Consider the following 12,388-nt stretch of genomic DNA (forward strand, 5'->3'; position numbering starts at 1 on the left):
GCCCGGCCATGTGACCTCTTCTCCCTGGCTATTCCCACTGGCAAGCCGTGAATAGCCAGAGAGATGCCCTCCATCATGCCAAGAACTTTTCCCAAGGAGCCTAGAGTGAAGAATGTTCTGTGTTTTTGCAAAGCCTGACCCTCTTCTGGAGCCAATTCTGGTGGAGATACAGGAATCTAATTGTTTACTGTTCTTCAGGTTCCCTCTGTTGGGGCCACTTAAGTGCTCCTTTAACACAATGAATGGAATTCTTCAAAGAGTCAGTATCTGACAATCTCAGCTTCCAGTGGTCACAAGAGCACCAGGAGTTTCAGGTTTACAGATTTGGACGGTGTGAGAGCAGGAAGGTGTCCCAAACTTATTTGTCCAACTCTCTCACATTACAGTGAAGTAAGCTGATGCCCAGAGACAAAGCCAGTGACAGACCTAGACCTCCTGCCTTCCAGGTCTGGGCTTCTGCCATGACACCAAGCTGCCTTCCTGTATGGAAGGAAACATTGAGCATAAATAAGCATGCGTGATTCCACCAGTGTCAGTCATCACAAGTGACAGAACAGCACGTTTCCCCCCCACCAAGAGTGTGTGCATGTAGGGGGGATTTATTGAGTTCTGTAACTGAGATAGACAGGATGATATCTGGCTTCGGCAATATTCTTGGGATCCATTTTTTCTCTCTCTATCTCTTATGTTTTCTTCTCTTTTCCTTTAAAAAAGTCAACAGAAGTTTCCAGGCCAAAATTCTTTCAGGATCAAATCATGTGTCATGGGAAAATATGAAAGTTCTCGGTGCCTGCTTTGCCAGCAAAAATCCCAAGGTTCACCTTGATTGGAGTTTTTGAACCATATGCTCTGCTGTCAGCCAATCACTGGGGCTGCAGACTGCAGTGTGCCAACTGATGTGGCTCTGGGCCATATGCTCCACCCCAGGGCTGAAGGTGGAGCCCACCCAGACCCTATGGATTGAAAGTGGGGTGCTTCCAGGGAGGGGAAATGGGGCTCCATGGCAAAAAAATGAAAAACGTCCACTACGCCACCATAGTGCATCCATGTGTGAAAATAATTATGTGATTATGTTTTAGGTACATCAAATCTTCCATCTCTTCAAGTTAGTGAGTGTTTTGCTCTCTAGCAAATAGTGCAGTGTGACAATATAAATTAATGCAGAAGAGACTGCTGCATTTCGCTGGGTGAAGTGGAATTCTCGGTTTTAGGTAATACTATATCCTACAGTTGATCAGCTAACCCATGCCTTACTCTACATGTGCTTCTATTAAGTTAAAAAAAAAATGAGACAAGCAAACAAAAAGAAATCAAAATCAACCAGTAAATATGCAAATGAAACTCAAGACCTAATCTTTCAGCTTGCTAAGAAAGTCTGATTAAACATATTTCAGCATAGAATTAGGGCTATTGTAGCTATAAAAGGGGCTTTCTCGGTACATAGAAATGTGCAACCCACCTCACTGAGCATCAGTTTATTACCCTTATAAAAGCCAGATAATGCATAACATTTGCACAGAGCTAACCATTAATACATCCCTTTCATGACAATTATTTCACAATCCTTACATACAGGAAGGTGAGGCCCAGAGATATTAAGCAACTTGCCAGGGTCACCCAGCTTGTCAGAGGTAGATTTGGAAGCCAGCCCCAAGCCCTTTAACTCCAGAGACCTTTATCTTTTGATATGTCATGTTTTCTCTGGAGCAAGTTAAGACATTTTTAAATATTAACTTTTTTTTTTGCTACTTTTCTCATTTCAAAAGAAGATATATTTAAGATGCAAATTAACATCAATTATGCATATATATATATATTTACTATCAAATTGCCCAAAAAACTAAGATGACTGATGATAACCAATCTTTAGTGAAGGCTGTAAGAAAACAGATCCTCTCCTATGGCAGCTAACAAGACTAGAGCTCCACTATGTGTTAAGTTAAAAATGAATGTAGACTAATGCACACATCATTAGATTATTTACATAAGAAACAATGTGCAAGACATATTGAGGTATTTCGACATGCACATGTAGTTAGCTGCATACAGTGAAGGGTTAAATGACACTGATAAGTACTAAGAGTAGGAGTGGGGCTGGGGGACAAGGAGGACAAGGGTGGGGAGTTAGCAGCAAATAGGGATGGGAATCATGAGGGGCAGTCAAAGGACGTCTGCTTTTAGATATTTGAACTTTTTGCAGTAAAAATAGATTCATGTTCTAGTTGTGTAGTTTAAAATATTGAGATACAAAATAACCTGAGGTTCGTACTAAAATACATTGTCATTAGAATTAAGAAATGTTTTATTGGTAGCTGTTTAGAGGGAAAAGATGCCAATCCTTTCCCCAGTTTTCTGAGAATTACAAATGCTTATCCAAAGTCTCCATTTCCTCAGTTCCAGGCAGCCTTGAACCTCTGATGAATGTGTAGATCTATAGAACTTGAATTCCAAAAGGAACTTAGGGATCACTGCTGTTCACCTGAAGGAAGGCAGGCCCCTGGGGACTAGAGTCCAGTTACCTTCCTGGTTCTTTTCCAGGTGACTCATCTGGGAGTGAGGTCAGGACCATATTCCTGGGACTCCATCTCTAGAGAGAACAGCTAATCATAAGATTCCTTCCCTGCTCTTGTATAAGGAGTAAATCAACCAGTGATTATAAAATTATCAGGGAGCTGTCAAACATGATAAAAATGTTAAAAAGTGATGCTATTGCTTTTGTTTCCATTTTTCTGAAAGATTGAAATGATTTGCCCAAGGACACGTGGCTGCAGGACAACTTTGGTGTCATAGTCCTGGTGGCGCTTTACAATAATTCTCATATCACATTGTCCAGAAATTGTGAACGTACCTGCATTTTCTTCTCAGTGAGTAGGTCTGTGAAGCCGAAGACCAGACACCAGTCTGGCTAGCATCTGTCTAGCATCCCAGGCCTTCTGGAAATGTTATGTGTGAAATATTCTGAACTCAACTTCTCCTTCTCTAAATAAAGACAGGGATCTAAATGGCTAATACTGTTTTTAGCTGCAAAGGTCTGTGATTTAGAGATAAAAGTCTTCATTTCAACAATACTCATCTTTATCCAGATGGTTCAGTTCAGTTCAGTTCAGTCGCTCAGTCGTGTCTGACTCTTTGCGACCCCATGAATTGCAGCACACCAGACCTCCCTGTCCATCACCAACTCCCGGAGTTCATTCAAACTCATGTCCATCGAGTCGGTGATGCCATCCAGCCATCTCATTCTCTGTCGTCCCCTTCTCCTCCTGCCCCCAATCCCTCCCAGCATCAGAGTCTTTTCCAATGAGTCAACTCTTCGCATGAGGTGGCCAAAGTATTGGAGTTTCAGCTTCAGCATCAGTCTTTCCAGTGAACACCCAGGACTGATCTCCTTTAGAATGGACTGGTTGGATCTCCTTGCAGTCCAAGGGACTCTCAAGAGTCTTCTCCAACACCACAGTTCAAAAGCATCAATTCTTCTGCACTCAGCTTCTTCACAGTCCAACTCTCACATCCATACATGACTACTGGAAAAACCATAACCTTGACGAGACAGACCTTTGTTGGCAAAGTAATGTCTCTGCTTTTGAATATGCTATCTAGGTTGGTCATAACTTTCCTTCCAAGGAGTAAGCATCTTTTAATTTCCTGGCTGCAATCACCATCTGCAGTGATTTTGGAGCCCCCAAAAATAAAGTCTGACACTGTTTCCACTGTTTCCCCATCTATTTCCCATGAAGTGATGGGACCAGATGCTATGATCTTAGTTTTCTGAATGTTGAGCTTTAAGCCAACTTTTTCACTCTCCTCTTTTACTTTCATCAAGAGGCTTTTTAGTTCCTCTTCCCTTTCTGCCATAAGGGTGGTGTCATCTGCATATCTGAGGTTATTGTTGAGTGAACCTAAATCCTCCAAAACTTTGGACATTTCATCTGAATGAGAAACTGAAGGACAGCTGGTCCTTTCAGGTTGGGGGAGAGAGGAGGTTTCTGCTGGGACCTGAACAGTGATGTCCTGTGGTATACATGGACTTGGAGGTAATAACAACTTGTGTTTATAGGGCCTCTTTTCCCGAGGAGCTCAAAGGGCTTCTCAGACATTATCTCATGGTTTCTCATGATCATTCCCTGGCACACCCGGCACCAACGGGTTAAGTGGTTTTCCCATAATCCTCTACTGGCAGAGTCAGGACTATGACTCAGGTCGCCAGACCTCTCATTGCATCATGCAACTTCAGGATCAAGGCCCTCATGAAGAAAGGAGACTCTACCATCAGTGTTGTAACTGTTTGAGACATCTGCTGGAGACCCCGGGGGGTGGGGGTTGGAGGGGGGCGGTGGAAAAGGCTTTTCTCTCCTCTCTTGCTCCAGCTTCATACAGTTGACAATGTATGAACTGACTATAATTTGAGCATGGGTGATTCACCCTCTGGAAGAATCTGGCAATGAATCAGAGACATCTGTGGATGCCAGTGTGTATTATGGGGGGACATTGGAAGCCTGGGTAGCCTCCAAAGCTCAGTGGGTACTGGGCTTCAGTGGTAGGACGTCAGAAACCTTAGTGGGACCATGCATTTCACTCCTTGGTTATTTCCTACCTGACATTATGAAAGCTGGGAAAAAGGACTGGACTTACAGCCAGGAGATCTGATTTTCATTCAAGTATGTATTCTGGTGCCATGCGCTACTGAGAAAAGTACTTAATCTCTCTTCAGTTTCCCCATTGATGAAAACGGATGATACCTGCCTCATCAGTTTGTTGTAAAGAACGAATAAGAGACGATGTAAGTTAGTCATGGTTTTCCAAACATTTGGGAGACTTGATAGCGCCAGGGCTAACTCTTAGATGAAACAAAGATTTGGGGAAAATTAACTTTTTATTAAAATAAGAACACATTTTTAATAAAGTAGCGAGTCAAAATTGAATGTTTTTTATTTTTAAAATTTCATTTATTTATTTATTTGAGCCACACTGCATGGCTTCCCAGGTGGCACTAGTGGTAAAGAACCCACCTGCCAAAGCAGGAGATGTAAAAGGCATGGGTTTGATCTCTGGGTTGGGGAGATCCCCTGGAGAAGGAAATGGCAACCCACTCCAGTATTCTTGCCTGGAGAATCCCAGGGACAGAGGAGCCTGGCGGGCTACAGTCCATAGGGTCGCAAAGAGTCGGACACGACTGAAGCAGCTTAGTATGCATACGCACGGCATGTGGGATCTTGTTTACCCAACCGGGAATCGAACACACAGCCCTGCACTGGAAGCAGGGAGCCCAAAGCACTGGACCACCCGGGAAGTCCTAAAATTGAATAAACTTTAAAGGTAAATTTTACTTTGTTCCCGAGGGCATGATTGATCCTCTATCTCCCCACTCTACTGGGAGGGTGGAATTCCACTGTTGCTATTAGGGATACTGGGTGGAGAAGTTTGAGAAGTGTTTGTTGAATGGTTCGTCCCTTTGATTTTCCTGAGTTATTTTCTTATATCTATTTTGGTTACTTAGATGATATTAGATCATGTTCTTGTAGCAATGACTTCACAGCTTTTTAAAAATATCATGTCCTCAGATTTTTATCAAGTGTCAGTATAATAAATGGTTGTGCGGAGAAAGAGTCTGCATCGTCTGCAAAACCACTGTTGAAGATTCAGTCTCTTCTGTTACTTAGCACCTCCTATATACGGATGCAGATGATAAAATTTCCTCAAGTTTTATAGCCAATAGTTTTTTTAAAATTTCTTTTTAATTGCAGGATAATTGCTTTACAATGTTGTGTTGGTTTCTATCATACATCAACATGAATCAGCCATAGATATACACATGCCCCCTCCCTCTTGAAGCTCCCTCCCACCCCAATAGAATTTTATTTCTTTTGAAGAATGAGTATTTGTGCTTTTGATTGCAGCACTTTTCTGGTATTACTTTAGCAGTCAGGAAGCTCAAAGCTGTTTTATCCTTATATTTAGTAAAAATTGAATCCGAGGTTCCTGACATGACCATTTCCTTTCTTTCACAGAGTGGCAAATCTGTGTATTTAGCTATCTGGTGTTTTCCTTCTCCAGGTTTTTGTTTTTTAGAAATAGGGTATCAAAGCTAAGGAAACCAGTTCCGAGATAGCTTTATTCCAGAGAAAGAGGAAGAGGAGCTAAGACCTTTAAAATACAAAATTGGAGAACAGGCAGGCTTGGGAAGAAGCCTGGGGTTGTCTGTGGGCCTTTGGAGGTGACAGAGTAGACAGCTCCAGCTGGAAAAGCATCACCACTCAGAGGCCCACTCTTCTTCCGAGCACCTTCTCACATGGATCTTTCAGAGTCCACTGTTCTGTGGCAGCCAGTCACCAACTCCTGCACTGGCAAGCCAGGTACCAGTACAAGTGAAGTTTGCTGGTCACACCCAGTCCCTACCTCCTCCTCACACTATTGCAACTCCGACTCTGCTACTCACTGGCACTATTGGGTATAGACACCCCAAAGACAGACACTTTTCAAATGTTTCCACCAGAGTATTCCTGAGGTCAGGGAAGAGTAGGGTGTGAAGGTGGAGCATAGATCACACTACCCATCCTTGGACCACGCCCATCCCTAAGAGTGTGCATCTGTTCTGGGGATGAGGGACCAGGGGAGACATCAGGGAAGGCCTGGAAGCAAACCTTGGGCCATTTACACAGACTACTTCAGGGTCCCGGGTACCCAGAGTTTGCTCTGGAAAGGGGATGTGGGCTTCAGGTACATATTTTCATGACTCCATTGACTTTTGCCCTATAAAAGCCAGAGTTAGGCCCCCTTGCAGCATGGGGCCCAGGGCAGGGGTGGTGATTGCCTCATTCTACTGTTCCCTGACAGCACTCTGCTTACAAAGACTACTGTTGTCATTGGCTTCCCTCATAGCTCAGAGGGTAAAGGATCTGCCTGCAATGCAGGAGATCCTGGATCAATTCCTGGGTTGGGGAGATGACAGTTGTCATCATAACTGACCTGCTTTATGTCCCCTTCAGTCACAGTATCTTCAAATACTGAAGATGGAAGCAATTATGGAGACCAAGTGTGTAGCTCCTTATTTTAAAGGTGGCAATCGAGGACTAGAGAGGTAACTAGCTTGCTCAAGTACATTATTTATTTTTCTAATATTTATTTATTTATTTGGCTGAATCATGTCTTTTGCAGCATGCAAACTCTTAGTTGCAGCATGTAAGGTCTAGTTCCCTGACCAGGGATCAAACCCATGCCCTCTGCATTAGGAACACAGAGTCTTATCCACTGGGCCACCAGGGAGGTCCCAGCTCAAATGCTTTCAATTGTGTTCTAAATACCTCTACCAAGGCCTCTAAGGATGGGTAAACAGAGAGGTTTATAACATTATATAAGGGTGACAGCATAGCCAGATTCATGTCTGTTTAATACATCCGAGATTAAAAATTCCTTAGAGGCTCGTGGATGAACAAGGTGTGAGAAATGAAAGGTGGGAAGAGAGAAAAATCATATCCAACTTCCACCGTCAGAAAAAGGGTTTTTCTTTTTTTCCCCCTTGGATATATTGTATTCACTCAGATGTGGTATTGCGTGGCAGAGATAAAAATTAATAGCTTTGTTTCCTGTGATCTCTTTATCAGCCAGAGTACAAGAGTGTGGTTCTCAGTAATTTTAATGGAAAAACTGAGGTCGTATTATTAGGTGATAAGGCTGTGTCAGGCGTTATTTTATTCTCTTATCTCTCTTGTTCAAGGTGAGGTGTTCTAGCCCTGATGGATGAGCTGGGCTACTGTGACTGTGATGTTTCTTGTTCCTTGATTCACGCCACCTTTTAAGATAACCGTGCAGGTGAGAGAGGACTCTGGTGTTGATTTGGAGCATGAATCCCAGGGAAGGCTGTGATGGCTGGGTTCTTTGTTGTAGGAGGCTGGGACAGGTAGCTTGAGAGCCCTGCAGACTCTGTTCCTTGGCCCAGGTCACCTACATGGCAGAAGTGTTCAAGATTCCTCCAGGAGAATTTATTTAGCCTGCACTAACTGGTGATCTCGGATGTTCCCAGCGTGATGTCTGATAGGAAGGGAAAGATGAGTCATGCTGGTTCCTGCAACCCTAGGGAAGCTCCTGCCAAAAAAAGGTTGCAAGTCTGGTCACATGGGAGGGAGGTTTAGTCACATCCTTCAGTTCTGGGCTTCTAGATCCATCCACCTAGCTGCGCTCCAGCGTGCGTCCCACCTGCCTAGCTGCGCTCCAGCGTGCGTCCCACCTGCCTAGCTGCGCTCCAGCGTGTGTCACAGTGTACGGTCATTTATTGTCTGCGGGTCTGCTTCTTCTTCTGCTAGAATGTGTATTCCTCTGGGGCAGAAACCAGAGCTTAGGCATTGTCTCTGCTCTGTCTTTAATGCCAGCTGAAATGCGATCATTGTTTGTGTACTAAATTAATGTGAGAGCCACTTCATTAATTCATCCGTTCAATCATTCATTCATTCATCATCCAATGTCTAGTTGCTGATTTCCGTTATATAACACTACCTCTAGTTAGGCTTTGTTGGATTTTAAAAAGGAGTAGCTTTGCTCTGAGTGTCAGGTGTGGCTCACAGAGGAGAACAAAGGAAACTTCTGCCCCAGCTCCTTTGCCACACCCATGGAAGTCCTAGACTCTCATCCTTTGTCAGTCTGAGCAGTGATTCGGAACTGACTGTGGACAAAATCCCTGGGGTGTTGCAAAATGAGTGCTGGCCCCCTGTGGGACAGGCTGGGTTCTGGCTGCCCCAGGTCTGCCGCTTCTTAGACAGGTGAGAGAAGACAGGTGGCTTTTCCTCTCCCAGTCTTAGTTACCTCTCCCAGGAAATGGGGAAAACATAATTTGGTCTTGCTTTCTTTACAAGGCTTTTGAAAGAGTCATGGCTGTGACTGGTAAAACTGTACTAGACAAATCAAAGGTTACTGCAAAAGGAGGCAGTTCTCTCTTAACCCTGACCTGGAACCCTTCGCATGCTGTGGATAAAAGACTGCCCTTCTTGTATGAAGAATAATTATTTCTTCCCTTTACTATGTTCTTGAGAGTCTGGAAGAGTGGCTTGGTAAGCAACGGAACCAGTCCCCAGATTGTCATCCCCTGATGGCGCCCACGTTTCACTAGAAATCCACGTGGAGCTCAACAAGACTGCATCCTCAGCAGGGGCTTTCTAGTGGGGATTTTATGGTCATTGGCTACAAAGCCAATGAAATAATGGTCATTGGCTAAAGACCCAATGAAAGTCCTCCAGGCCTGCATGACTCAGTCCCAGGAGAGGCTCATTACATGTTAAAATCAAGGGACATACTGAAGCAAGACTAGCCACAGGAAACTATCTGAGATAAAAGACAACATCTGTCAAAATACAATCGCAGACTCCTCACTCCTGCTGGGATGGAAATGAAATAATAACGGTGTCTCCTTTGAACTGGTCAGAGTCATGGAGCCCTGGGTCCTGGGAATGACTTGGCAGGAGTGATCTTGGACAAGATCTTGGAAAAGTCCTTGACCTGTTCCATTTTCCAGGCCCTTACCTGTCACATGAAGAGGCTGATTAATTCCCCAGGTCCTCACTAGCTCTGGTGTCTAGTGATTCTATGCTATCCAACTGTTTCATGATTCTCAGATACTTTGAGGTGATTGACAGGCTAGTAGCCTTTCTCTTAGGCTTCTCATGTGGCTTAGTGGCAAAGAATCCACCTGCCAGGTAGGAGACACAGGAGATTCAGGTTCTATCCCTGGGTCCGGAAGATCCCCTGGAGAAAGAAATGGCAACCAACCCAGTATTTTTGCCTAGGAAATCCCATGGACAGAGGAGCCTGGTGGGATATAGCCCATAGCATCACAAAAGAATCAGATACGACTCAATGACTAAACCACCACCACCAGCCCTCGTCTTATGATTCTCTCAGTGTGCTTCTGGTGGCCTGAGCCCCTGTGTCTACACGAGGCCCCACATAGCCATTAGCATGCCTTGGGGAACCAACAGCAGCAGCCTTTCTCCTCTAGGACCTGACCCTGCATTAGCACTCACCCCTGTTGGGTTTAAACTGAATACTGGATCAGGAGGCAGAACACAGGCTCTAGTCTAAGTCAACTGTGACTCAATCCCTTAATGCTCATCTCTGGTGAACTCTCTTTTATGAAACTTTCCCAGATTTCCATCCAGAAGATTCTGTTCCTCCCCTGATCTTCTCTAAGTTCTCTTACCAGTCTGTGTGGGTGGTTGGGCCTGGTGGAATCATCTAGCTTCCCACAGATCCCAGGAGAAGCTTGTACCTGGGAGGAGCTCAATAAACATGAATCAGCAGATTTGAGATTGAGATTTGAATTAGATAAAGATCTAGATCAACAGATACAACAAACACATTTCTATGATCTCCTTGGTGCTTAGTTAATGATTCCCAACCAGGGATCCCTGGAACTCAGAGATCTGTATAACAATGAGAGTAAGGAGGGAGTAGATAAAATTATACGGTTATAAGTGATAAACACCCAACTTATATTAGCTAAAGCAAAAAAAAAAAAAAAAGGGTGGGGGGCTTCTTGAGCACAGACTGGCTTCTGGTTTGACAATCAAGGCCCTTGAGCTGTCGTCAGCTTCCGCTCTTTGACTCTCACCTTTGCTTCCTTCTCGTGGTGTCAACATAGTTGATAGCACCCCCAGGGAGAATGAAAACCCATTTCTTCCCTAACTTTTCCGAAAGAGGGCTGGGTTTATCTCTCAGAGCTGATTGTTGGTTAACAGTCCCTGTAGCCAGAGAAGGCAATGGCACCCCACTCCAGCACTCTTGCCTGGAAAATCCCATGGATGGAGGAGCCTGGTGGGCTGCAGTCCATGGGGTCGTTAAGAGTCGCACACGACTGAGCGGCTTCACTTTCACTTTTCACTTTCATGCATTGGAGAAGGCAATGGCAACCCTCTCCAGTGATCTTGCCTGGAGAATCCCAGGGACGGGGGAGCCTGGTGGGCTGCCGTCTATGGGGTTGCACAGAGTCGGACACGACTGAAGCGACTTAGCAGCAGCAGCAGCAGCAGCCAAAGAGGAAGTGGACTTGGATTGATTTTGGTCCAAGTCCATCCTTGGAGCTGGGGGCAGTCTAGGAACTGACGTAGCAATGGGTGGGGTGGGGAAAAGGGGGTGGTGCTATAACCAGAAGAAGGGGAATTGGTGCTTATAGCAAAACCAATAAAGTATCTTTAAAATATCTTCAGCGATTCAAAAAGCCTAATAGAGACAGTCAATCTACTAATGTTAAAGTCATAGATGTTAAGACGTTATGAAATATCAGTTTAATGAAAATATCATGGTTTTTTTTTTTTTTTGGCCTTTGTCTGAAATTATATCATCTCAGTTTGAAACCATTGGAAGTCTCTTATAGACCAGAAACTCTTTGCCTCATGAAGAATGGAAAAGAAAGTTGATTTCTGTCATACCCCATTTAATAATACAGATTCAACTATAATTACTATGATTTTTTTCCTTGATACATGTGTCATTCATATTATATCATAAATGTATCTACCTGGGATTGGAGAGTTAGAATATGCTCTCAGGAAGTAAGCAATGGATAAACTCAATGGTGCTCTTTCAGCCAATAATCATTACTGTCCCACCCTACAAGTGGCTCTCAGTCAATGGGCGCATCAATTCCACTGTGAGAAATAAGAATCTTTGGCAACTTGTGTTTTCTCCCGCTGGCATCTTCTCTTGCTGCCGTATGTGTTGTGCTCTGGTCAATGCTTTGCTACAGAAGTATGAGTATTGAAGGAATATGGGGAAACAAAGTTGAGTAACTTATGATAGGAGCTTAAAATGAAAGATTCAGGAGGTTTTCAAAGAAAGTGTCCAAAGTCAAGATGTAGAAGGAATTAGGCAATTGTGGAAATCTTTTGACCTTAGGAAGGGCCTGGTGAACATATCTAAGCCCAGGAGGTAAACCCTTGTAACTGAGAAGCCACAGCAGCAAGTCATAGCTTCAGGGCATTGGAAAGAACCAATGTCCAGGAGAGTCAAAGGCTGAAAACAAGCTTTGATACTGGCCAAGCTATAGTAGTTGACCCTCTAATTTGAGGATTTACAAATGCTAAAGAAAAATTTTGTAACTTCTTTAGGTAATCATTAATATACCTTAAGGAGAGAAAAAAGAAAGTCTTTGCCTAGCATCTCTTACCTTTAAGGAACTCACTCTCTGTTTCAGTTCAGTTCAGTTCATTTCAGCTGTTCAGCTCAGTCGTGTCCGACTCTTTGCGACCCCGTGAATCGCAGCATGCCAGGCCTCCCTGTCCATCACCAACTCCCAGAGTTCACCCAAACCCATGTCCATCGAGTTGGTGATGCTATCTAGCCATCTCATTCTCTGTCATTCCCTTCTCCTCCTGCCCCCAATCCTTCCCAGCATTAGGGTCTTTCC

This window comes from Capra hircus, chromosome 1, assembly GCF_001704415.2.
Source record: "Capra hircus breed San Clemente chromosome 1, ASM170441v1, whole genome shotgun sequence".
NCBI lineage: Eukaryota > Metazoa > Chordata > Mammalia > Artiodactyla > Bovidae > Capra > Capra hircus.